The sequence below is a fragment of the Ictidomys tridecemlineatus genome, chromosome 1, assembly GCF_052094955.1.
Source record: "Ictidomys tridecemlineatus isolate mIctTri1 chromosome 1, mIctTri1.hap1, whole genome shotgun sequence".
Classification (NCBI taxonomy): Eukaryota; Metazoa; Chordata; class Mammalia; order Rodentia; family Sciuridae; genus Ictidomys; species Ictidomys tridecemlineatus.
In genome coordinates this window covers 261,000,240-261,025,572 of record NC_135477.1, presented here as the reverse complement: position 1 = coordinate 261,025,572, position 25,333 = coordinate 261,000,240, and the positions used below count along the sequence as shown (strand labels likewise).

Genomic DNA, 25,333 nt, shown 5'->3' with positions numbered 1-25,333 from the left:
AACATCAGTGGATTCCCCCTCCCATCACAGAGGACACCTGGTGACACTTACCCTTCCACAGGATGGATTCCTCTGACCTGAACCCCCGGCCCGGGAGCAGGGGCTGTCTCAGGGACCTCCAGCGTGAGAAAGAAAACTTGTTTTGATTTTGTTTTCCAGTCCTGGAGATGGACCCAGAGTGCTCTACCACTGAGCTGTATCACCCTTTTTACTTTTATTTTGAGTCAGGGTCTCACTAAGTTCTTGGGCTAGCCTCGAACCTGCCGTCCTCCTGCCTCAGCCTCGGGAGTCCCTGAGATTACAGGTGTGCAGCACCACGCCTGGCTAGAGAGCTGGCATCTGGATAAGTGGTCAGGCTCCTGGCTCCTCCCTCCTTGAGGAGCAGAATGGGCCCTGAGAAGGCACCTGCCATGGCAGACCCCCCAGGGAAGGGCACCCTGGTCATTGCCGGGGAAGGAGAGAGGTGGCTTCACTCTCCACGGGCCTCCTCCAGGTCCTCTCTCCCACTTTTCCCAACTGTGGCCCTCCTGAGGCAGAGGAGAGTGGACTGCAGCCGTCTGCCTTCCTGGCTGGAGCCGGCCAGCGTGGAGAGGTGCCGACAGCACTGGGCAGCAGGGGCTTCTCCTCAGTAGCCCGGCATCGCGGCAGCATGAGTTCCACGTGGTGGAGAGGGGAAGGCACAGTTGGCAGGCCCGGCCTCCCTCTGCACAGCACGGGGACATCTAGCAGCCCTGGTGTGCTGGGCTTCACAGGGTGTGGACGAGCCGCTGTCCTGGAGCGGAGGAACCTGGCGGAATCAGGCAGAGCACATTCTGCACTTCTAGTCACCTTCTCTGGAGCTTAAAATAAACAAATTTGCAGAATCTAGTATTCCTTTTCCTTGGAAATAAAGTTGGTTCATGTGCAGTCTAGGTCAGAAGCCCACAGTCAAGGCGCTGGCTGTGCTCAGCACCCAGTCCCCACGGGTCACCGTTGACAGAGAAGCAGGATCAGTGGGGACAGCTCCAGTGCCAAGGACAGGGCCCTCTTCCTTCTGCAGGAGCCTGGTGCTTCCCGACGCAGAGCTGGTGAAGCAGGTAGCTTCTCGCCCTGCCGCTCCCTGGGCTTCTGCTCTGAGGTGTCCAGCTCCGCTCCAGCTGGTGACCTTGGGAGCACTGCCCATGGCCTCGGAAGGGTCCTCCCACGGCCACCCCAGCCCTCCTACCCTCCAGGGGGAAGCTTGTCAGCGATCCTGGGCTCACCCAGCCCCTCCCCTTCCAGTGCTGACAGCTGTAGACTGTCTCCTTCAGCCCTGGGCGGTTCATGAAGTCCCCTGGTGTTGGCTGGGCAGCTGCCTGCGCCCCTCCTGGCCTGACCCTTCGGGCTCTCCCTTGGCCTGGGGCCTAGCCGCCCAGCTCTGGCTTCTTTCCCTCTCAGGTTCCCTTCTTCTCATGGCTGCTTCTCCCGCCCAGGCCCCTGGGTAGGGCTGGTGCCCATGTCCCCGGCCTTGTCTCTCTCACTCCTTCTGCCTCCACCATGGCTTTGTGTGAGGCACACTTGGGGACCTTCCAGGAGTGTCTCAAGGCCAGATGCACTCCCTGGGGCCAGCACCCAGTCCCCACAGGTCCAAAGTTAAGCCCTTGTCAACACCAGAACAGGTGCCAGGGACCCCAGCGCCCGGCCGTGACAGTGGCTCCAGTTCACCTGTCAGCCCACCAGGGCGGCGCTGCGCCGACCTTCACTAAGCCCTCCAGACCTGCACAGGCTCCTCCCCATCCATCTCCTCTGGACACTGGTGCTGCTCCCTGGGTGACATCTCTCTTCCAGAACCACCCACGTGCCCTGGTCTGCAGCCTCCCAGAACCCAAGCTCCATCACTGTGGCTGCCAGAGAGCTTCCGACATGACAGGAGCCCCCACAAACCTCCCCTGGCCCCACAGATGAAAGTACAATTGCACAAAACGTCACCCGCCCAGGGCCCTTCGTAGTCCTCTCTGCATGCCTGGTGTGGCAGTGCCGCAGGGAACGCTGCCTGTGGTTCACCAGCTCAGGGCCACATCCAGCCCCCAGATGCCCCAGGACCCATCCTGTCAGCCCACACCAGACACCAGACACCAGAAACTATCTCATGCTCATGCTCCTCACTTTCAGCCTCAAGTAGGCCAATCCCACAGGAAATCGGACTCTCACGTTTTGGAAATTGCAACATATTTTATCAGCAAGACAGAAGAAAGGAAATATCATGCCATAAATAAATAAATAAATAAATGGACCACCCAGGGAGAAGCGCGCAGTTCCCTCCCGCGGTGCAGGTACAGAGTGCTTTGAGAAGACCCTGCATAAGCCAGCGACATCAGCATACTTAAAACAAGTCATTCAAGGGTGGCCACTGAGCCAGGAGCCCCTGCCAGCCGCACAGGGACAGGGAGCGCAGGAGCATTTGACAGCAGCCCACTGGTGCCACCTGCTCAGGAGCAGGCTATTAAAGCCAGGAGCTACCTCTGGCTTCAGCATTATTTGCAAATCTAAAATAGCACAGTGTTAAATATATATATATATATATTCTAACAAGTAACTTGCAACTCTGAATGCATCAAGGCGGCTGGAACTTACCACGCTTAAGGTATTAAAATCGAAGTCGATGGCGGCAGCACATTATTCATTACATCAAATGGAGATGCCTTTAAATTTATATTAAATTCAATTTAAATGCCATCAAAACCATGGTTGACAAAGTACTGACAGATGAATATTTTAGAATGATTCAATAGTGGTAAACTTTATTTTTTTACCTTGAGGCAAGGTGATGGGCTTCCATACGCAGTAGGTTGAGCTGGGTTTGTAGTGACATGGCTTATGATTTCCATAAAGTAAAATTTTATCTTTAAAAAAATGATTTTAAAGGGTTTAAGTCTTGAACTCTGAAAACATTTCTTCAGGGTTCTTTCTGCTTTACTCATTATTTTATGCTATGAAATCTAATCCTTATCCTACTCTCAAAATATCTCCTGGTTTGGAATGAACAATTAGTCATCTTAAAGGTCTTATGTGTGAGGTTGGTATGCAGTAATATTTCATCCTGATGGTTCCATATGCAGCTTCTGATCATATAGGGAAACTGTCTTACATGATAATTCATTAGCTAAGTAAACAAAAGGTTTAATTAATTGATTAGCTAACCAGACTCTGCAACTATTTCTGAGAAATTACAGGCAAGCTTTTGTCTGCTCCTTAGAACAGACTTGGTGTGGGAGTCTGCAGGACCCCACAAGGGGACATCACCTCACCACACTGACCACAGAGAGTGGTAGAGACAGATGACAGATAGGCGGGTGGGTGATTGCTGGGAAGGTAGGTACGTAGACCTATGATAGATAGGTAGGTAGGTAGACAGACAGACAGATGAGATATGATGGTAGGTAAGTGATACAGGGATACGTAGATCAGACAGATGATAGAAGACAGTGTAGACAGACACATGGAGAGATGGAAGCCAGCAGCCAGAGGAGAGATGCGTGGAGAGACACACGGATGAGTGAATTACAGGCAGACGTAGAGAAGCGGATCTCTGCTCTGCCCTGAGCAGCTGCCAGTCCCAGCTGTTCCCATGAAGCCCTTGGAATTCCAGAGGACATGGTCCTTCTCCATCCTTTGTTCCGGAGTGGAGACTGGCTTCCCCGCTGTGCTCCTGGGTGGGTGTTCACTGTGACTCATGTGCAGGGAGCACGTTCTGGAAAACATATCCTAAAGTAGTATTATTGCATTTGGCCTGATGTATTTTTAACTCCCTTTCCTTCGTCTCTGGCTGACCATTCACTTCTCCCTAACTGAGATGTCTCTGCTTCAGAGGAAGGACAGACAGAGCTGAGAGCCAAGAAGACACTGTCTTCCTGTGCCTCTTTCAAATGGAGCCCACTAGATTTGGGAACCAGGCTTTCTTCCCCAGGATCTTTCTTCCTGAGCTCTCCAGGCCTCCTTGGAGAGGCCACAGGACAGAGAGGGTGGCTGAGTAAGTTGGACACAGGCAAAGTGTCTTTTCTGCCCACAGAGGGAGAGAAGGACTGGAATTAGGGTCCCAGAGTCCTCCCCACCCCGGCCCGGGTCAGCCTGGACCACAGACAACGAGGAGGACCACACTGCTCACATGCCCGGGCTCTGAGACTGGGTCCTGGCTGGCAGCTCCTAGGAAGTGGGCTGGGTGTCTGCTGTCAGGGGTCACTTGTACCCAGACCCTGGAACAAGCCAGAGCAGGCCAAGCCAGGGGTCCAGGCCAGAGAGGGCCAGGCTGGAGAGACCCAGGAGGAGAAGGCTTGAGGCCCTGATAGCCAGGCAGGGGCCCAAGAGGTGAGGAGCATGAAAGGCAGAGGATGCTGCAAAAGACGTGTGACCATCCTGGAGGACCAGGGGACCTGGCAGCAGCTGCCCACGCCTCGAAGGCCCTCCCACCCAGCACGCAGGAGGTTGAGGCCATACACAGGGAGGAGCCAAGTCCACGCAGCCAACCATTGACCCTGCCTGGATCCCAGCAGAAAGCCCACTCCCTCCCCGTACTGCAGTGGACACAGCTCCTCAGGCCACTTCACCTCAGGGCAGAGGGCTCCATGGACAGGAGGAAGAACAGTGGAGCTTCCAGAGGGTGCCACACTGCCCCCATGCCCAGGGCCACCCTCCAACTCTGCTCCCTGAAGCCTCTGGGGATGACGTGCTCTTCTCCATGAGGCTCACCATGTCATTAGTGCAGGTGGTGTGGACATCAGCCAGGAGGTCCCCCCGAAGATTATGAATGGAGCTGCCGTGTGACCCAGCTGTCCCCTCCCGGCCACATGTCTAAGGAACTGAGATCCGTCCGCTGAGGCGGCATCCGCACCCCCATGTTTGTTACCACACTAGTCAGTGTGGCCAGGAAATGGAAGCAACCCAAGCCCATGGACGGATGGACAAGTAAGGTGACATGGTGCTTGTGCAGAATGGGACACTGGGCAGCCTCTAAATGGCTGGAATCCTGACTGTGTGACAACATGAGTGGACTGGGGACCACTGTGTCGGTGAGAAGAGCGGGTCCAGCCAGCACGACCTTGTTCTCACGTGGACATAATAAACGCTGTTCTCACAGACTTGGAGGAGATGCAGAGACTGAGGAGGAGAGTGAGCCCTGGCGCCGCTGCAGGGGGACCAGACAACCAGGACCGGCGCACGTCCCAAAAGCTAGAAGACAGTCGGAATGCTTCACCCGTGGAAGCGAGGAGATAAACATGTCTGGGTGATTTAAACATTTACATTATGCACATATATCAGAACACCACCACGTCCCGTAACCATGCACAATTTTCATGTTTTGCATGTATCAGTTAAAAAATTAAATAAGAAATAAAACTGAGATATTGTCAGAGGAGCATGAAGGAAGGACCTCAGCATGGAGGACTGCGCTCATTCCTCTCCTCCCAAGACTTGCTGGACACCTGGTCTGTGCAGGGGACTGTGCTAAGGTGACGAACACAGCCACAAAGGGCATCTCGGCTCCTCCCAGGTCGAGCACGTGAATCTGCTTCTGTTCTCAGGCCCTTGGCCTGGCATTCACGGTGTCTGCAGGGTGGATTCCGGCAACTTCCGTTGTTCCTTTCTTCCTTGTCCTCAGAGGTCCATGTCAGAGACCCCTGCAGGCCGACTGCACATGTGAAGAGGTACATTGGTCCCCAATGGGAGCAGCAGCTGGATGTTGTAGCAAGGACCCACTGTCCCTGGACCCCAGCCTCCCTGGGCCTCGGCCACCTACCCCTGGGCAAACCACTGCTGCCCTGCCAGGCAGCCCCTCTCCACAGACCCTGGCCAGAAGGAAGGGCCAGGCTGGGAAACCAGGAAGGCGGGTTTGATTGTAATTGGAGAGGATCTTTCTCCCCTCCCCTGCCCCCACCACACACAGAGAGCAGGCTTTTCCATTTTGTCCCATGGGCTCAGGCTGTCACCCAGCTATAGCCACAGGGCCTCTAGGGAAGTGCATGCACAGCTGTCCAGCTGCTGGAGGGAGCAGAAGCAAGAGGGAGGGAAGGGGCTTCCAGCAGGGAGGGGTGCCTGACATCAGCCACTGCCACCTGCCCACTGAACTCAGCCCCTTGAGCTGTTAGCTGTGCAGGCCCCTCATGGCCCAGCAGGACACCTGAATCCAGCCAGGGCTCCAGCCGCCTGCAGCACCACGTCAGGTACGGACTCTCAGTGAGGAGACACTGTGCACGGGGACACTGGAACCCTCCCTCGGCTGCTGGAGTGCCTTCTGCGCATGCCACCACTGTCCCCAGGATTCCTGTCAGTCCCTGTCCACCTGAGCAGGCCTTCACTTGTAAGGGACAGACCCCTTCCCCTGTCCCCAGGCAGATCCGAAGCGTGCACAGTTTGAAGGGCAGCACTGACCAGCCTTCCAGAGGGGACCGTGTCAGGGGTTTAATTTTGATTGCCCCATTATTTTTATACGAATTTTTAGAAAATTTGGCCAAAAATACTTTGTAGTTGTCTAAAATAACTATCTCTTTAAAGATTTGCAGTAGGTGGGAAAAATCAGTACACAAAGATGTTTAATTTCTACATTGACAAAGAAATAAAATCAGTCTCTTCTGGACGGAAAGCAAAGATCTATGACCCTGGCCAACAGGGATTCAAGGAAATAGACCCAAACGGGCTTGCCTTTCCGTGGCTCTGCAGGCCACAGAATCCCTTCCACGTGGGAACGAGTTTGTCATGTGATGGCGTGACTGAAGTGCTGACTCTTCAGATGACTGATTGAGGACAAAATTACCTAATGATTATACATATACACACACATACATGTATTTATATATCACTTTCCAGTGCAAAAAAATGAAACAGCTGTTTTGAAAGGAATATGTATTTTTTCCACCTAGAATCCCAATATGCACATTTTTGAAATGAATTGCAAACGTCACTTTACACTTTTATAACCATCCCTGCATCCCATGTTGTGATAGATGGTGGGACCTGCAGATTCTGAATACACTGTCCCTGATTCTGCGTTTCAAAGTGGAAGCCATTATATTCTCTGACTTTTGCCAAATTGCAAGCAAGTGGGGTGAGCAGTGACCATGACCGTGACGGGTCCCAGTGCTGACTTGGCTCCTGCAGAGGCTAGGGACCCCGCAGACCTGCAGCCTCCTGTGCCCTGGAGGGAGCCCCTGACTCTGGTCTGTCAGGGCTCTCAGGAGCACAGGACCTTCAGTCCTGGCCACCCGCTGCACACAGTCCCCAGCTGCTGAAGGTCCCTGATGAAGTTATCACCAGCAGAGCAGGGCTAGACCCTGCGACGGTCTCTTCTCCTCGGCTCAGGCCCACATGGGGCCTCCTTTACACTTGTGTCCTTACACAGATGAACTCACTGGTCCCGGGCAGAGTTTTCAGGGCAGGTCAGTCTGAAAGGCAGCACTGAGCAGCATGCCTTCCAGTGGGGACCATGTCAGGTGTTTGATTTTGATCACTCCATTATTTTTATATAAGCTTTTAGAAAATTTGGATATAAATACTTTGTAGTTGTCTAAAACAACTATCTTTTTAAAGAGTGGCATTAGGTGGGAAAAAAATCAGTATACAAAGATGTTTAATTTCTACATTGACAAAGAAATAAAATCGGTCATTTCTGGACAAAAAAAAAAAGCAAAGATCTATGACCCTAACCAACAGGAAATCAAGGATATAGTCCCAGATGGGCTTGGGACTTCACGCTGTGTAGTCAGGAACTTAGCTCTTTCTAAACTTCCCAGAAAGGAATATTCATGGACTCTTTTAATTCTGCACCTCTGAAGTCCAGAGACAGACGGCATGCTCATCCTGGTCTATGTTATCCAGGAAAAGAGGAAGCAGGGCTGGGATCACATGGCCACTGCACCATGGTGACTCTCCCACGCGCACAGCCTCCCGCTGCTGAGCCCCTGGCCAGGGTCCTTGTTTAGCCCCCGGGATGTGGTGGTCAGCAGTTCTTGGGGACTCTGCACTTGTGGGTGGGGCACCATGGGCAGGCAGTGCGGGGAACAAGTGAGTACAGGGTGGGCATTGGTGGGTCCGGGCCTCAAGGACCCTGAGTTTCCCTCTGACACCCCCAAGAGCATGCGCAAGCCCTCTCCCTGTATTCCACGTGAGGCTGCACCCCTCCCCTGGGCTCTGGATGGCACACGGGCAGAGTCCTATGTTCAAGGCTGGTTCAGGGCTGGGCACCTGAGAAGGACCATCCTCAGCATCTGCTGACCACTGTGGTGACTGTTCAGAATCGACACAAAGCCCCGGGCTGGAACGGTTGCCCTGTGGTCCTCACTGCCCTCCTGCTCCAACCCAGCGGTGCTGAAGGCTCTGGGACCCGACTCCCGGCCCATGTCACTGCTCACAGTCAAGGGGCTGTTATCTGTAGGTGCATGTTATCATCAACTTGGAAGCTTGAAAGGGTAAGCAGAGCCGAAGCTGGCAGCCTGCTCCTGACCCACCAGGGCTCATGCCAGTGGCTCGCTGGGCATCAAGGACTCCCCTCACCCAGTCAGCCAGGAGCGCCCCCTCGCTTAGTGCTGAGCCTCATTAGGAGCCTCAGCTGGGCTCCAGGGAGCTCGCCCCAGAGGACAGCAGCTCAGCCTCGTGTCACTGCCCTGTCACGGCACGCTGTGCAGGAGAGAATTTGTGACCTCCAGGGCAGAGCGGGACGCCTGGGGCCTGCTCCAGTGTGGTTCTCTCTGTGCCCATGAGCCTGTCTCTATGTTAAAGAGTGCAAAGGGGACTCCCCTTGGGCAGCAGCCTGGGTGCCCACAGTCCTCAGCATCCCAGGCTCCTCCTAGAATGTAGTGTCCTCGGGTCCACAGGTGCCACACTCAGCTCAGTTATTAGTTTCCGGGCCAGGGTAAGCAAGAGCGCTTCCTGCCCAGCCCTTCTCTGTGGTGGCAGGGAGCTCAGGTGGCAGAGTTAGCAAAGGACTGGAGGATCATTTCTGAGGAGAAGCGCCATGCATCTTCAAAACCAAGGGACAGGAAAGAGCCACAGTCCCCTGAATTCAGGGGTGTGGGCCCCGTCAGCCACCCCTGTGTGAGGCGCTGGCTTCTGCTTCTTTCTCCATCTGTGCTGTTGCTCAGGCTGCATGGATTTCAAGAGTGAGTGCAGTTGACCAAACCAAGGCTCAGCTGGATGCACCCTCCTCCTCCAGGGCTCTGTGTGCAGTGGGCTTGCAGCAGCTCCGTGTTAGGCCCACAGTCACAGGGCCTCTCTTGGGTCCAGGCTCAGGCTCAGGAATAAAATCAAAAAAGTACAAGTAGGCGGCAAGATCGAGTGGCACACCAGAGGCAGCGGGGACCTGGGCGGCACCCTGGTCCTCGGCACCGAGTGCATGCCAAGTGACAGGAGACAGCTGGCCAGAATTCCTGAGTGCCTGTAATGAGGGGGTTCTTCCTCGTTCAGAATGGTGATTAAATAGAATGAGACTGATATTCCTTGGTGGGATTTACAAAAGAAGATGGCCCTGTGCATCCAACCTGGACTCCTATGGTGGGAAGCAGAGCTTGAAGATGGACTTGGCCTCTCGCGCTCCTCCTCCTGTGCTCTGTCTTTCCGAGTGTCCTGAGAGCTTATTAGACCTGCTGGGGGCCGTCCGTTCATCTGTGTGGCTTCTTTCCAAGCACAGGGCCTGGGAGGAACTGCTCCCATGTGCTCAGAGCTGTGCCCCCCGGAACCTCTGTGCCAGGGTCCGCAGGACACCCCGACACAGCTGCACTCTGGCTGGCGCTCCCAGCTCAGAGCCGAGGCAGAACGTCACTTAATCTCTTCTAAGCTCCTGGAGAACTCAAACCCACAAAACTTGTCTCATTAAGCACCGTGTTTTGATGGGGTTGGGTTGGGAGAAGCAAGAAACCAGACTGTGTTTATACAAATACACACTCAAGAAACAGCCCCAGGAAGGTTAAAATGAGACTCCCAAATAAACTAGTGCCTGCCAAGGGCCACGTGAGCAACAAGAAAGTGACAGGCACCCTCACCCCGCATATGGCTGGGAAATGTGTTTGTTTGTCACATCCAAGGTCATTTTTGTCACTAGAAAAGTGGTTGTGAGGAATTATTAATACAAGTTTTGAAAAGCCCTGTTGAAGCTGAAATCAGGATCTGGGTGCCTGTGACAAGAGTGCTGTTTTGGATTCTGGGTGGCTGGGATAATGACTGCAGGTCTCCTCCTACAGATGGAGCCGTGACAGCTGTTCCGGGCACAAGTGCAGCATGCTAAGCACGCTAAATGCCTTCTCGCCCCCCGCATCACCCTGCCGTTGGGAAGGGTGTTTTTAAATGTCTTTCAATACCTCTCTCGATCCCCAAGGGCCTCAGAAGGAGCCGTCCAAGTACACGCCCCCCCGCAGCGACTTTCAGGCCGCCCAGCACCTGGGAGATGGGGCACTTCCCCATCATCCACCTCAGGGAGCTGTCCTCCCGGAGGAGATGCTGGGGTTGGTCCCCGAGCTCAGCCCCCCACCCCCGGGGATGGCATGGCTCCCACGGCCACAGTCAGGCAACACCTCCCAGAGAGAGTCGGGGTCCGCCAGCTCTGGGACAGCCACCGTGACCTGAGAGTCACACCGTCTCTGCAGTTTCTGGAACACACAGATGGTGTTCCATGTCCTCTTCTGTCCCCCATGACCCGTGGGCATCAATCAATCTTATTTGAAATAAATTTTGAACGCGTGCACAAGGGTCTCTGTGGTCAGGAATTGCACTTCTCTCAAATACCCAGAGAGTAACGGGTGGCGTGAACCTGGCTCTCTAACACCACTGGCTAACTCTCCTTCCAGAGCCTGGTGGCTTTATTGTTTATTTATTGGTACTAGGGATTGAACCCACAGGGCTTTGCCACCGCGTCCCATCCCCAGCCCTTTTTGCTTGTTCTTCTATTTCTGATGTTGAGACTTGGTCTGGCTGAGTTGCTGAGGCCTCACTAAGTTGCTGAGGCTGGCCTGGAACTCGTGACCTCCTGCCTCGGCCTCCCCAGCTGCTGGGATTGCAGCCAGGCTCCACCACGTGCTTCATGATGTCCCTTGAGCAGATGGCTGTCACGAATTCAGGTGCCCTGCCTCACATAGGACACAGGAGCTCAAGGACCCACTTTGCCCACCAGAGGTCCAAGTCAGTGAGGCCCAGGTGGGTTCTCCTCCAGTGCTGTGAGGTCACTCTCCATGTCCCTTCCCTGCACACCACTGAGTGAAGCCACCTCAGGATGGCTGTCTCCTTCTCTTGGTTATGGTCCTTTAGGGTCAGAGTCCCACTTAGGAACTGTGTCCACAGCGCCACTCACACTCTAGAAATGCCTTGTGAACAATTAATTCTAAGGTATCCATCCTTCTCACAAAACATTACGAAAGCAACACAATAGTTAATGGTATTCAATTAATTGAATGACATATTTAATAGCTTTACCAGCATTATCACATCTTCTGACCCCTGTGTCCTCTGAGCTTGCTCTCTTTTAAACATAACCTTCACCAAAGTCATAATATGACTTTGTTATCACTGGGTTCAATCGAAGCTGAGAAAGTCTACAGAGAAAATCAACTTTTCTTCCAGATAATCAACTAGTCACTATGTCTAATATCCTAATATCCTTAAAGTCACGTAGAATAACCAGGCAGCCGGATCCGAGGACATGAGCCATGTCTGCCAAGCTTCTGTGTGGACATGGCTTTAGGGGTGATCTTGGGCAGTCCTCCCTGGCCCATGGGAGGCAGTGGAGGCCAGGGCAGAGCCAGGAGTGGTGGCTCACACCTGCAGTGCCAGCCCCTCGGGGACCTAAGGCAGGATGGCCAGCCCAGGCCAGTGTGGGCAGCACTGTAAGAGCCAGTCTCAAAATAAAGAGTAGGGGGTCAGAGGAAGCTGGACACGCAGTCCGCTCTTCTCCGGCTTCAGATGCTTGGTAAATAGATGTCTAAAGAGTGTTTTTCAAAATACTTGGCCTCACCATGACGACTCCAGCAGACACTGTGTGCCAGCACTGTGCCCAGTGAGCCAGTGAGGAGGGACAGCACCTCTTAGAGGCCCACAGTCCAGTGGTGAAGACACACCTGGAGAGGTGCTCACGATGTAGCCCACAGGTCAGATGAGGGCTTCCAGTGGGTCTGGCTGTGTGGACAGGCTCACTTGGATGGCCTTGCAGACCCCTGGTGATGGAGTCCCTAGTCAGGAGGTGCACAGGGAACACCCCCAGAAAAACGTGCAGACCCCTCTCATCCTTCTGCCCTGCTCACTTGCTGGTACCCTCCAGGGGTCCTTTGCTGTTCATCTAACTGTGACATCTTTTTTGTGTGTTCAAAAACTGGCGATGAGTCTCTGCTGAAACCAGGAAGTGTCTCCCTGGGCCCAGGTATGCTTGAAGGAGGCCGCTTCCTAAGGAAAGGGAAGCCACACGTCCCCTGGGCTGCTCACGTCTCCACGTGACTGGTGCTGGGACCATCAACAATCCCCGAGTCTCCCTGACGGGCTCGGCAACTCCAGGCGTTTTGCGTGGGGGTTTCTGTTCAGCACCTAGACGTAGCTCCCACTCCAGAATCAGGCTGCAGGCAAGAGCCCGGGCATGCCATGCGGGGGCCAGCAGGTCCCCTCCAGGGATGGCGTGGCCCGACCTCCTGGGCCCGTGTGCCCACGGGATGTTTAAGGACTAAGTGACTTTGACTAGTGTTCAAGCCGAGAAGCCCAACAGAAAGGGGGAAGGATTTGGCAGGCACTGCAGGAAGTGGCTGTGTTTCTGTGGGTGTCCTCCCTCACTGTCCCTGCAGAGCGCTGCCTGGGGTCAGCGTGGCCGGAGCAATGAAGGGAAGGTCTGTGGGGGCACAGCCGCGCTTCCTCTGCCTCAGACTCGCTCCGTTTCTCGAAATTTAAACTCCACAGGAGCAGGACAGACAGAGATAGATATGGACATGATGTAGACACCAAGAGGCAAATGCAGACGCACACTGATGCCAAGACCTGGCTCCGACCTCAGAGACGCGGAAACGCTGATGGAAGGTGAACGGAGGAGGCTGCTTCTGAAACCAGGAAGACCAGAGGCCCAAGGCTGGGTCTGCGTTGGGGGCTGGGAGAAGCCCACCTAGTGCGGGGAGCCGAGCTGGGCAGGGCAGGGCGGCTCCAGACGCACACCCCGAGGAGCAGTGGAGAACGCTGCCCCCTGCAGCCAGCCACGGAAGCCCCCCAAGAGCTGCCTTCCCCTGGGCATTCCCCTCCTGCTGCTGGGTTTGGCAAGCCCTGTGTGCGAGTTCTCCACAGATCAACTTCAGGAAAGCAATCCACTCTGTAATGACACCGTGGCACACCCTATAATCCCAGTGGCTAGGGAGGATGAGGCAAGAGGATCGTGAGTTCAAAGCCAGCCTCAGCAATTTAGCCAGGCTCTAAGCAACTTAAAGAGTCCCTGTCTCAAAATAAAATGTAAAAAGGGCTGGGGATGTGACTCAGTGAATAAGCACCTCTGGGTTCAATCCCAGTATCAAGAAAATTAAATTGAATTTTAAGATAAAATAGAATCTAATTCTGCCATTGATCTGTGGGTGAGATTGCACATTACTTGCAGTGCTGAGCCTGTGCTCATTTGCCTTTCTCTGCATATTTGCACAGATCTTTAGTCCTGGAGGCCATTCACTAAGACCACTCTTCCCGTGAGCACGACAGGCTGAGACCCCTCCCTCCACGGGGGTCTCCGGGGGCCTTGCCACTGTCTCCATTCCACCGTGGCATTCCTCGCCCAAGGGTTCAGGGGGGTGGACAGGAGAGCAGTCCATCACCACGCCAGAGGGGAGGCTCTCCACCCAATAAGACTTGGGTGGCCTGCACCCTGCTGGGAGCGGCGACACGCAAACCCTCGCTGTTGGATGATGTGCAGGTTATCAGCCTCCGTCTCCTCACTGCGGGATGGAAGCATGGTGCACTGCCATTCTGCAGCTTTGTGAAGACCTGCAGGAAGGCCACAGAGTGGGCACAACTTGACCCCAGCAGGTGGCCTCCTCACAGAAATCTCTTGGTGCTCCAGCACCCCCTTGTGTAATCTGCTCAGAAAGAAACTCCACCCCAAGCCACCTGAGGAATTCCTGAGGCATTTAAATGAGATAGTGTATGAAAGGTGAATATTAGACACCTGGTGCTAAATCTGAGCCAACCCCACTACAGTGGGACCCGCCTGTCACAAAGCCACTAGCCAAGCCCCTCCCCGGGGCCCAATGCACAACATACACTTGTTTCCCTTCCGAACACTGAGCTCCTGCTCGGCTCCTCTAGCTTTACCCAGATTACTGGGATCCACGGGCATGAGCCAGTGGCCATAGAAGCCATGTGGTTTTTAATGAGTGGAGCTATTTTTAGTCTCAGAAACTGTGACCTGACGACGGGCCACCTGTGCCCACCTCTTGTGGCCCTGTGACTACACAAGAACTTCACACCCTCCTTGGCAGTTGCCGATTCAGACAGGGTCCAGGAGACTAGGTCCCTCATCCCTGCGTCAAAGGCACTTGCGGTTGCTGCGAGGCAGCCACGCCAGCTAGCCCATAATAATGAGGCCAGCTCCTCTCATCCTCCCACACCCAGCAAAACCAGGAGCTGCCCACCCACCGTCCCTGAGGCCAACTGGCGAATCCCTAGCAGCTATTCCTCCCCCAGGCCCAGAACACCAGCTGCGGCGTGCAGAGGGTGTCAGCAGCCACTCACCAAAGAAAGGAAACACCAGGAGGAGAGGAAGATTTCCAGAGCGTTTGCCGGTCTAACTTCTTGTCAAGGCCACTCATTAAAATGAATAGCAGTTGGTGTTAATAAAAACGGTTTTAAGTTTCATCTTTGAGCCTCTGCTTTATCAAAATGTCTGCGTGCGGAGTCTCAAGAGCTGGGGAAAGAGCAGGAGGGGGACGTGGCCCCTCCAGGGAGATGAGGTGGGAGCGCCCGGGCCTCACAGCGTCCTGTGCACGCCCCTCGTACTCTCTCTGCAGTTCTACATCTCCAACTACAATAAATACAAGGTGTATTTCTAAGCAGAATCCTGAACTTAATTGATATCCTTGCTAAGAAGCCATCATTTAGTCGGTGACGGGGAAGCCGGTGAGGTAGTGGTTGAGCTTGTAGTAGCCAGAGTTCCCTCTGCTTGGTGCCAACGGGATTGGGTCCTTCACACACAGAATTTTAGTAGAAAATGTTTCAGTGAAGAAAACAAGATCCTGCTACTCCCTCTGCATAATGGAGAGGGGCAAGTTAATTAGCTGTGCGGAGCTGTCAGCAGGGGTGGGTGGGCGGGCAGGGGGTCTGCTGTTGCTCCTCTATGCTCCTGATGACTCCCTCTTCTGGCCCTCACTCGCGAGTATTTTAACCAGCCGTGGTGCCTTGGACCTGCCTGGGTGTCCACACGGCCTCCTGCCTGGGTGGCCACACGTCCTCCTCCCCTGGTGTCCACACGGCCTCCTCCCCTGATGTCCACAGGGTCTCCTGCCCCGGGTGTCCACAGGTCCTCCTGCCCCGGGTGTCCACAGGTCCTCCTGGCCCAGGTGTCCACACGGCCTCTTCCCCCCGGGTGAACACACATCCTCCTGCCCCGGGTGTCCATAGGGCCTCCTCCCCTGGTGTCCACACGTCCTCCTGCCCCAGGTGTCCACAGGTCCTCCTCCCCTGGTGTCCACACGTCCTCCTGCCCCAGGTGTCCACAGGTCCTCCTGCCCTGGGTGTCCACACGTCCTCCTCCCCTGGTGTCCACACGTCCTCCTCCCCCAGGTGTCCACACATCCTCCTCCCCTGGTGTCCACACATCCTCCTGCCCCGGGTGTCCACAGGTCCTCCTGCCCTGGGTGTCCACACATCCTCCTCCCCTGGTGTCCACACGTCCTCCTGCCCCAGGTGTCCACAGGTCCTCCTGCCCTGAGTGTCCACACGTCCTCCTGCCCCGGGTGTCCACAGGGACTCCTGCCCCAGGTGTCCACACGTCCTCCTGCCCCGGGTGTCCACAGGGACTCCTGCCCCGGGTGTCCACACGTCCTCCTGCCCCAGGTGTCCACATGGCCTCCTGCCCGGGTGTCCACACGGCCTCCTGCCCCAGGTGTCCACACATCCTCCTGCCCTGGGTGTCCACAGGGACTCCTGTCCGGGTGTCCACACGTCCTCCTGCCCCGGGTGTCCACAGGGCCTCCTGCCCCGCGTGTCCACGTCCTCCTGCCCCAGGTGTCCACACATCCTCCTGCCCCGGGTGTCCACAGGGACTCCTGTCCTGGGTGTCCACACATCCTCCTGCCCCAGGTGTCCACACATCCTCCTGCCCCGGGTGTCCACACGGCCTCCTGCCCCGGGTGTCCACACGTCCTCCTCCCCCGGGTGTCCACAGGGCCTCCTCCCCCGGGTGTCCACATGTCCTCCTGCCCCGGGTGTCCACGTCCTCCTGCCCCGGGTGTCCACGTCCTCCTGAGCTGACTTCCCCACAGGCTTGCAGTTGACTACCTACCTGAGGCCCCTGCTGCTGGCAATTCACCCAGACTTCTTGGCTGGATGGTACCGTGACACAGTGACGTCCAGCAAGGAGTGACCAAGTCTCAGCTCCCTCCTCCTGCTCTCAGCTCCAGCGGAACTCAGAGCAGGCTCTTCACAGGAACCAGACCCAGCAGCAGCCCTGCTGGAGCCCATGGATCCATTTGAATTTTGTAGGTGGTTCAGGTTCCAATTTTTTTTTTTTTTTTGAGAAAAGAGAAAAAGGTTCATTGCTCTCCTAGCAAAGGAGAGACACAGGGGACTCCTGTCCCAGAGGCTGTGATTCTTCCCCTCAGCTGTCAAAGGGGAAGAGAGCATTCCCTGTGCTCTCTGTTGGAGTGTGATGCACTTGTTAATTTGGGAGACAGACATTTCTGAATCTTCTGGTGCCATCCCCAAGTCTGGTGCCTTCATTCCTGTGGTGGGTGTGTGCTCAGGGACAGGTAACTCTGCCTGGGATGGGGAAGAAAGGTAATGAGTTTCCCCTGAGATTAGGAAGGGGAGAGATTAGGGAGGAGCAGGAGAGAGGAGGAGAAAGAAACGTGTCCATTTTAAAAGTTGCAGTGGCCAAGCAGCAAGGGCTGTATTCAGAGAATAAAGTGGACACTGTTATATTTGTCTATGTCCATTTCTACATTCCATTTGTACAGAAAAATGGGTGACAACATCTCCAAGCTGCTTCCTGCTGAAGTTGGGGGAAGTAACCCAAAGTTCTTGTTCTCTATAGGTGGGGGTGTGGCTGGTTACCGGTATTTAGCATCCAGCAGTCCAGATGGCAGATGGCAGGTGACTGGACACGGCATACATAGGGCAGGGGTCATGCTAAGACAACAATAAACAAAGCAGCAAAGCATTCCCTTTTTGGAAACAATTAGCACCAAAGCAATTAATATTTCAGCCAGTTTTTGAAAACCATGAAGGCAATAATTCATAATCATATCAGTGGAAAACAGATCAAGTTTATCAATGTAGGAAGTTAGGAAGATTTGTAAGTCTATGAGATGAGGCTCAAATTAACTCAGGACAATCTTGTGACTCTAGATCCTTCGTGATCCTTATTATCAGGGACTCCCACACAAGGACCCTTCTTACATAGCCGCCAGCTTGACTTCTTTTGATAAGGCTGACAGGAGTATATATCTTAAGTTACATTTTTAAAACCATGGTTTTTCCTTTTAAATGTTCGTATAGGACTGTGCTCAGGCTACACACTCTTCTGTCAGGTGTTTAAGACCAAGTTGGTCAAAACTGACTTTGTCCCTTCTGCTCTTAAGAGTCAGCTGAGATTTCTGAGAGGTCATTCTTAGGGATGTGCATGAGGCCTCTCGGCTCCTTGACCTTTTCTTTACCTGTGGTGCCATCTGCCAGGATGGGTCAGTGTGCTTTGTAGAAAGTGCACTGGTTGACTTCCTGATCTCTAGGGTCCTCTCAATCCCCCTGATCAGCAGATTGGATGCCTCACCAGAGTCACAGGGCCCAGAGAGGGGTCCCATTGTTCTCTGGCTATCCAGTTTCCAAATCCCAGTGAAAATGCTCATGACCCAACTGTGGCTCCATTGAATGCTGCTGGGAACCCGTGAGAACACAGTCTGGTGGGGGCTGGAGAGGGCTGGCTGGGGTGAGTCCAAGCCTGCCTTCTGCTGGTTGCTGATCAGTACAGAGGAGCTCAGCCTGGCCAAGCGAGGTGCTCCAGTGGTCCTTCCACTTAGGAACAAGGGGATCACAGACTCCAAATCCACCTCTGGTCATTCTGGAGAGCAAGTTCCACGCTCTGCTTCCTGGCTTTCCACTGTGGACATTTGTCTCCTATTTTCCCAGCCTTGGCCTATCACCTTATTAGAAAGTGCCCATGCCAGGCTCAGCTCCAAACCAACTGAGCTCAAATTTCCCTCCAGGTGACTCCATCATCTGACTGGCTACAGGATCCTTCACAAAGACAGGAAGGCATTTGCTGAACACCTCACCACAGTGACTGTCAGTAACTCCATGCTCACCAAAGTGACCATTTTTAAATGGCAGCATTTACTTATTAGGAGAATCTGTGATTTCCAAACAGGGTTTTGTAGTAAGAAAGCAAAAAAAAAAAATGGAAAGTTTGGGGATTTTCCCAAGGCAAAGAGAGAAATTCCAAAAGGGTCTTGGGATTCCTGTGCAGAAAGGCCAGGTGGGCGAACACCCATCTGCCACAGGACAGCAGCTGCACCTCCGCCTCTGGGCAGGCACAGTCTGTCCCTGGTGTGTGTCCACATGTCAACTCTGCCCTAGCTTCTCTGTTCGCACCCGTGAGCTCCAAGTCGTCCAGGAGGAAGAGTCTCACCTGACTCCTCAGTATTAGGCTTGCCAGATTTTGCCAATAACAATAAAGAATGTACTGCCAAATCTGAATTTCAGATGACCAATGAAGTTGTTCAGAGCAAGCCTGTTGAAGGTGGCATGGAACACACTTGGACTTGAAAGTTATCCCCTGTTTTTCTAAGGTCTAAATGTAACTAGATAAATGGTATTATACTTAGCAACTGTGTTATTTATGGGCACTTACATGTTTCTGTTTGGATATCTATGTATTATTCATGTTGCTATTGTAGTACATTTATTGTATGCACATCTTATATCACTCAGAACCTAAGATGTACTGTGAGCTCAGGAAGGAGTCAATGTTGTGTTACGTAAAACCACAACCCAGTGGAAGGTACAACACAGAGGGAGCTCTGATAGAAGTTGTGACTTCAATCAATAATAAGCTAAAAATGTCCATTCATTAATTGTGGCCTACATGCCATAGTAAAGTCAGATGAGGATGATACGGACGGCTACGGGCAGGGAGGGTATGGGAACTCTGTACTTGGTATGCACCTTTTCTGTAAAACCTGAAACTTCTCTAAAAATAGCCTCCTTAAAAATCAAATACGCAACACGACTTGTGCTGATAGCTTTGAGAGGGTGATGCCAGCAGAACCCGTTTCCTAGGTACAAAGGAAATGAAATTGGGCTGGTGGCCAGGCAGCCTTTCCCATCTCCATGCCCTGGGAGCGGCTGATCAGCCTCTCAGGAGCAGGTCCTGGTGCCTGGTGACTGACTGAGGCTTGAACTCAGAATTCAGGGTCTTGACTGTGGCGGGAGTCGCAGTGAGATGTGCTGCATGCAGGCTAATCACTCCACACCTTCCCCATCCACCTGTCTCCCTGCAGGACACCCTCGTTCAGCCCTTCTGCTCCCAGGCCTTCTGTTGGTGCTTTTCATTACGCAACAAAACACCTGAGATAACTTCTGAAGAATCAAAGTTCATTGAGGCTCCCACTGTTGGAGGTTTCAGTCCATGATGGATGGGCCCCATTGCTTTGGGCCTGTGATGAGGCAGCAGGTCACACCTGGGAGCTCCTGGGGAGCAAACTGTGCATCCCATTACTGAGAAGCAAAAAAACAAAACAAACAAACAAAAAAAAAAAAACCAAAAAGAAAAAACAAGGAAGGCAGAAGAGGGTGCTGGAGTCCTACTAGCCCCTCCAGAGGCATACCACAGTCACTCACAGACCTCCCAACAGCATCACCTGGAGACCCAGCTCCAACACATGGCCCCCTTGGGACACTCAAAATCTAAGCCTAAAGCCCCCTCCCTTCTGTGCCACCGAAGCCCTGGTTCAGCGGGGTCCCCTTCCCGGTTTCCCCCATCCTCTGCACCACACTTTGGCTCCCCACCTTCCCAGGAGCCCTCTGGGAGCCTGGCTGTCCTCACGCGGGCGGATGGGGGGATGCTGGGCGAGGACCCTTGGACTCACCCTCCTCAGGCCCTGCTGAGCCCTGCCTGAGCGTGCGCCCCTTCCCCTGCCAGGCCCCCTCTGCTGGGACTCCTTAAGAACTCACTGTCTCAAAGACTACGCTTTCAACATCAAAACAATTCAAGTTCATTCTTAAATTTCATTTAAAATTTTTGTATTTATAAATTGTAATGTGCATTTTGCCTTTAAATTTTAATGAATAACTTCAAATGTTTGAGAAAAAAATTTTTTTTCTTTTTTGAAAAATGCAATTTAGTTGTTTTTTTCCTTGTCCTACATTCAGTTTCCTCCTGCAGGTTTTGATGAAAACACATTTAAATGTACACTTTGAATAAAATTACTTTTTAATGTTTTGAATCATTCTTGCCAATGAAGTAGAAGTGATGTGAAGGATCTTGATGACTCGAGGACTGGTTGCATCAGAAAGAAAGCAAAAAAAAAAAAAAAAAAGAGTAGAATAAATACACAATTTAGGATTTGTGCTGACTGTATTCTATTACAATCCAAACATCCTTGGCCCCTCAGAAGAGAGCACCAGGCGTGCACAGTAACCGGCACCCACGCCAGCTATTCTCCCCGCTTACCTGTGCCGCCCACGTGAAGGAGTGTGTCCCCAGCGAGGAGGGAATCGCACACTGGGTGGGCAGTTTACAAACCTGCTTTACAAAGAGGCCATCTTCAGACTCACACTGTCTGTGCCTCTTTTGTCCCCCTAACCTGGCCCTCTGTGGACATGAGGGCTGACTGGCACCTCCTGGAGGTGGTCTGTTGACCAGGGCAGGCAGATGGGCATCAGAGAGTTGAGGGCCACCTCAGCCGTCACCTGAGTGTCACAGACTCTGCTCACTCACATGAGGCTGCAGGTAAGTGGACAGTGACACGTGAGGCCGGCTCACACTATTTACCTTCCTGTCCCCTGCTGAGGAGCAGGGAGCCCGGGTGCAGAACCGTCTCTGCACACCCACCCTGACTGGGTAGAGAGGACCCCAGGGAGCCACCGCCTCAGCAGGAGCTGAGTTAGGCCTTGAGCAGGGCCCTCTCCAGGAGGTGGCTTCAAGATCACCGCTGGTCCTTACCTGCCTGAGAAGTTCGACCTTGGCTTTCCCACCTTAACGTTAGAGCAAAACCCAGCACACACCTGACGTGGAGCATCCCAAGCCCAGCCCACGTGCAGCCCACAGCCTACTGCCTTTGGGCCTCCCTCCTGCCAGGTGCTGAGAGGCAGACAGACTAGGGCTGGGCACCTGAGTCCCTTTGCACCTTCTGCTGTGTAAAGACCACAAGGTCAGAAGAAGGCGGTTTAAAACATACCTCATTTGAGGGCCTCTGTCCTGGTAGGGTCTGTTTGTCTCATCACAACCTGGGCTTAATCAGCCCCTCCCTTTGTAGACAGACACTGATTAGCACAGAAATGTCAAACAAACCTCTCTCCTGGGGACTTGGCTCCACCCCTTCCCAGGCCCCTGCAGCTAGCAGGTTGTACCTCTCCCGATACTGTTTGCCTGGGACCCATTCCCACCGGGGCACTTCATTTGAGGAGCTGAGTATCACATAATGACCACAAAACAAAATACTTTTCACTGCTGAGAGCCAGGGAGAGGATACCTGTAGGCCACCTGGGCCTTCTATTTAAATAAACTACTATCCTGCTGAGTTTGAGGAGCCTATCTGTCACCAGTCCCCCTCCCTAGGCAGGGCAGTCCTGAGGTCTGGTCTAGTTCTCAGGGCAGCTGTGTCCTCCACCTCACCATCCAGGGCCGTGTGGATCTCTAGGGTGCAGTGCAGAGTGACACTGTCCCTGTGTCCCCTCCTCCTTGCCACCTGTTCCATGATGGGGAGGATGCTGTGGTGGGGGGGCCACAACTTCCCCCAGTCATCAACAGGGCAGAAGATCACAAAGTACAGGATATGACCCCCCTGTCCCTCCCACAAACCCTAAGGACTCCGGGGGTCTTAGGGCCTTGGTGAGTCCTGTGTCTCTGGGCACCCTCTCTCCACCTGCAGGAGACTGGTATGTGGCTTCTGTGTTCCCAGTGTCTGAGCTAAACTTCTAAAGAGCCACAAATCCAAGGCCGCTAGTGGTCATGGTCCAGGGTCACCTGCTCCCACTGGAGGACTGAAAGGAATGAGGGCTAAAAGCTGGGGGCTGAAATCCCTTTTGGACTCTCTGTCTTGCCAAGATGGGGCTGTGGCTGGATGGGACACAAGCGACTAGGCCTGCTCACTAGTGCCCTCTTCCTGGCCCTGTAAGGGCTCCCCCTTGGGCATATCACCACCTCCAGGCAGCCCTCCAGCTGGGTTCTTAGGAGGAGCTGAGGGGGTGGTTGAGGGCTGCACTTAGAGCTCGGTGGCGTTGAGCCTGTAAAACCCAGACTTCTTGGTGTAAACTCCTAGAAATAAAAACTTCGCAGGCCAGTCGCCTGCAGGGAGCGGTGCAGACTCGCCAGCAGCCCGTTGGAGCGCCTGGGCCCTCCCTCGGTGCATCCACGGGAAGTCCCGGAGGATAAACGGCGCACGTCGGACCTTGCGGGTGGCGGAGCGGCGGGGCTCGGCGTGGGTCACCAGCCAGGGTGACAGCCCGCCCCGCCGCTCCGTGCCGGTCCCCGAAGCTCTGTGAGCGTTGCGGGCGGAGAGGCTTGTAAGGCTTCCCGCAGCGTCTGTGGGGATATGGTGCGACAGAGGCGCGCAGAGAGAGAGAGAGAGAGAGAGAGAGAGAGAGAGAGAGAGAGAGAGAGAGAGAGAGAGAGAGAGAGAGAGAGAGAGAGAGAGAAGAGGGCTTGAGGCGGCTGGGGCGTGGGGGTGGGGGGTGCTGGGGACCGCCACCTCTGACAGCCGCGGCTCCGTTTGCCCGAAACTTGAAGAAGCGCTTTCGGTTTTCCTCCTGCGCGGCGCCGCCGCTTTGTCGATCCCGGGACGCCGGCGTTGGGTCCATCGCGCACCCGCGCCGCGCTGGGGTCGGGCCGGCTGCCCCGCCAGAGCCGGGGCGGCGGGGGACACTGAGGGCGAAGGAGGGAGGTGGGCCGCCGCTGCGAGCCGCGGAGCGGGGACTGGGATGGGGCGGGAGAGGAGCCGGGCTTCGCCCCGGAGCCTGAGGTAGGAGTCGGGGAGTCAGGAACCGGGCCTCGCGGAGAACTGGAGGGTCTTCGAGGGTCCCCGCGGACCTGGGTGCGGCCTCTTCTAAGGAGTCTTCCAGGGGTCCGAGTTCTTCTCCCCTCGAAGGAATGGGGACCCGAAAGTCGGGGACCTTGGGTCGCCCGGGCCGCGGGGACGAGGGGCAGCGTGCTCCCCGAGGCCCTGCTCTGCCCTCTCTTCTGCGCCCTGGCCGGCCTCCTGTGTGCCTGGGCCCTGGGCTTCTACCAAACCCTGGCGCCGCATGCACAGCGGCGGCCGAGAGGCGGCTCGCTCAGTCCGCAGAGTCCCTTGATCTGCCACCGCTGACAACCGCCTGGTCCCGGTTGTTGCCTTTTAGGGCCTCGATGTGGCCACTTAAGTGCACACGTGGCGGTGGCGCTGCTCTGGTGGACCGCAGGACTGAAATGAGTCTGGAGATGTGAGCTGAAGGACTCCCCCGCCCCCCAATGGGACAGTCCCGGACTCTGCAGGGCGTAAAACAGTTCAGATTCCCAAAGAAAATGACTACAGTTGCTGGGCACAGCGAGAGATTGGAACTGACCCTGGGTGAAAAGAGCTTCAGGACCCCACCCCCGGCACCCACCGGAAGGGCGCCTGCGCAGACCCGAGAGCCGGGTGGGAAGCTGACCCAACCAGGGGCAGGAGGCTGGCCGCCGGGTCAGCGCCTTCAGCTCCCTCGCGGTCAGCCCAGGGCTGCTGGAGCTCAGAAGGTGCAGGGCGACCACCGCGATGGCGCACAGCCCTTCTCCGCGCCAGGCCCAGAGGGGCTCCGGAGCAACACTGCCCGTCCTCTCCTCCCGCTCTGGATAGCCCGCCCCCGCCTCGGGGCCGCAGGCTCTCCCCCTCCTAGCCTGGGAGCTCGACTCTTCACCTCTCAGGGTCAAGGGGCCCCTCAGCGCTCCGACTCTAAGACGCGACGTGGGGCGCGAGAGCCGGGCACGGGCGGGACTTGCACCCGCGCAGGGCGAACACTAACGCCCATCCTTGCAGCGGCCCAAGCCCGCCCCGCACGGCTGAAAATCGCAAGTCGTTGAAACAAGAGTCTTTCCGTCAGCCCGTGCCCCCGTATTGCGCCAGAGGTTATGGGTGCCCTTGCCCTCCTCCTGATCTCGGAGGGAAGAGGCCAAGGCTGCGGGCACCTTTGCGGGCCTCAGACCTGTGCGGCGGTGAGCAGCTCCGGCCAGCTAACTTTGATCAACCTTATTAATTCCAGCTGAGCTCTATTTGTTTGTCGTTTTCCTCTTTTCCTGTGGAATCATTATTTATTGCAAAAAAATAAAAGGTGCCCGCTGGTAGAAAGGAGGCAGGGAGCGAATTTCTGAGAACCCAGGGCAAGTGTGAGTGTTTCCTCTTAAAGGTCACCCAGGAGGGGAGGGAAAAGGGTGGGTCTGATCAGCTCTGCTTGGAATTCATTACTCAAGAGCTTTAACTAATTACCAGATCAGAGAAACGTAAAAGCAAATATTTCTTAAAATAACCGAAGGTAATTATAACCCTGTTGTTGACACTAACGATTAATAATTGATCAGGAGTTACACACAATAAATTGTCAATTTATCTCCCCACAAAAATGCAAAGGCTTGTGTAGCATTGTGTTTTCTTCTCCCCTCTGGGCATTTCCTAGGAAGATGGACTGGATTTGGAGGCAGACTGGAACCTCCCAGTCAATTCTTTAAGAATATTAGATTAGAATAACATAACACTGAGACACCTTTTGAAAAGGCCTTTCCTTATGATCTCGGGCCAGGTTTAAACAAACAAACAAACAAAAATTCTTCCTTTTTCCTTTACCTGGGATTGCAAAAGAACAGATGACATATTTCATAACTCACTTTTAAACCGCATTACAGTGTAGTCCTCCCAAACAATGCCTTCAATTTTTATCTTTCTTAGAAAAAAGGAGAACACTCTGCCCTCATTGTAGGACAGCCTGGTTCTCTGCTGGGGTGGAGGGA

General features: G+C 54.4%; 1 long non-coding RNA gene across 1 annotated transcript; it reads right to left on the bottom strand.

Moving 5' to 3' along the window:
* Positions 1–20,572: 20,572 nt before the first annotated feature.
* LOC120885744 (uncharacterized) lies at positions 20,573–25,333 on the bottom strand. Its single transcript, XR_005728451.2, has 2 exons — positions 20,831–25,333; positions 20,573–20,656 (listed from the first exon to the last, which is right to left on the bottom strand). It is a non-coding gene; the product is annotated as an uncharacterized LOC120885744 (long non-coding RNA).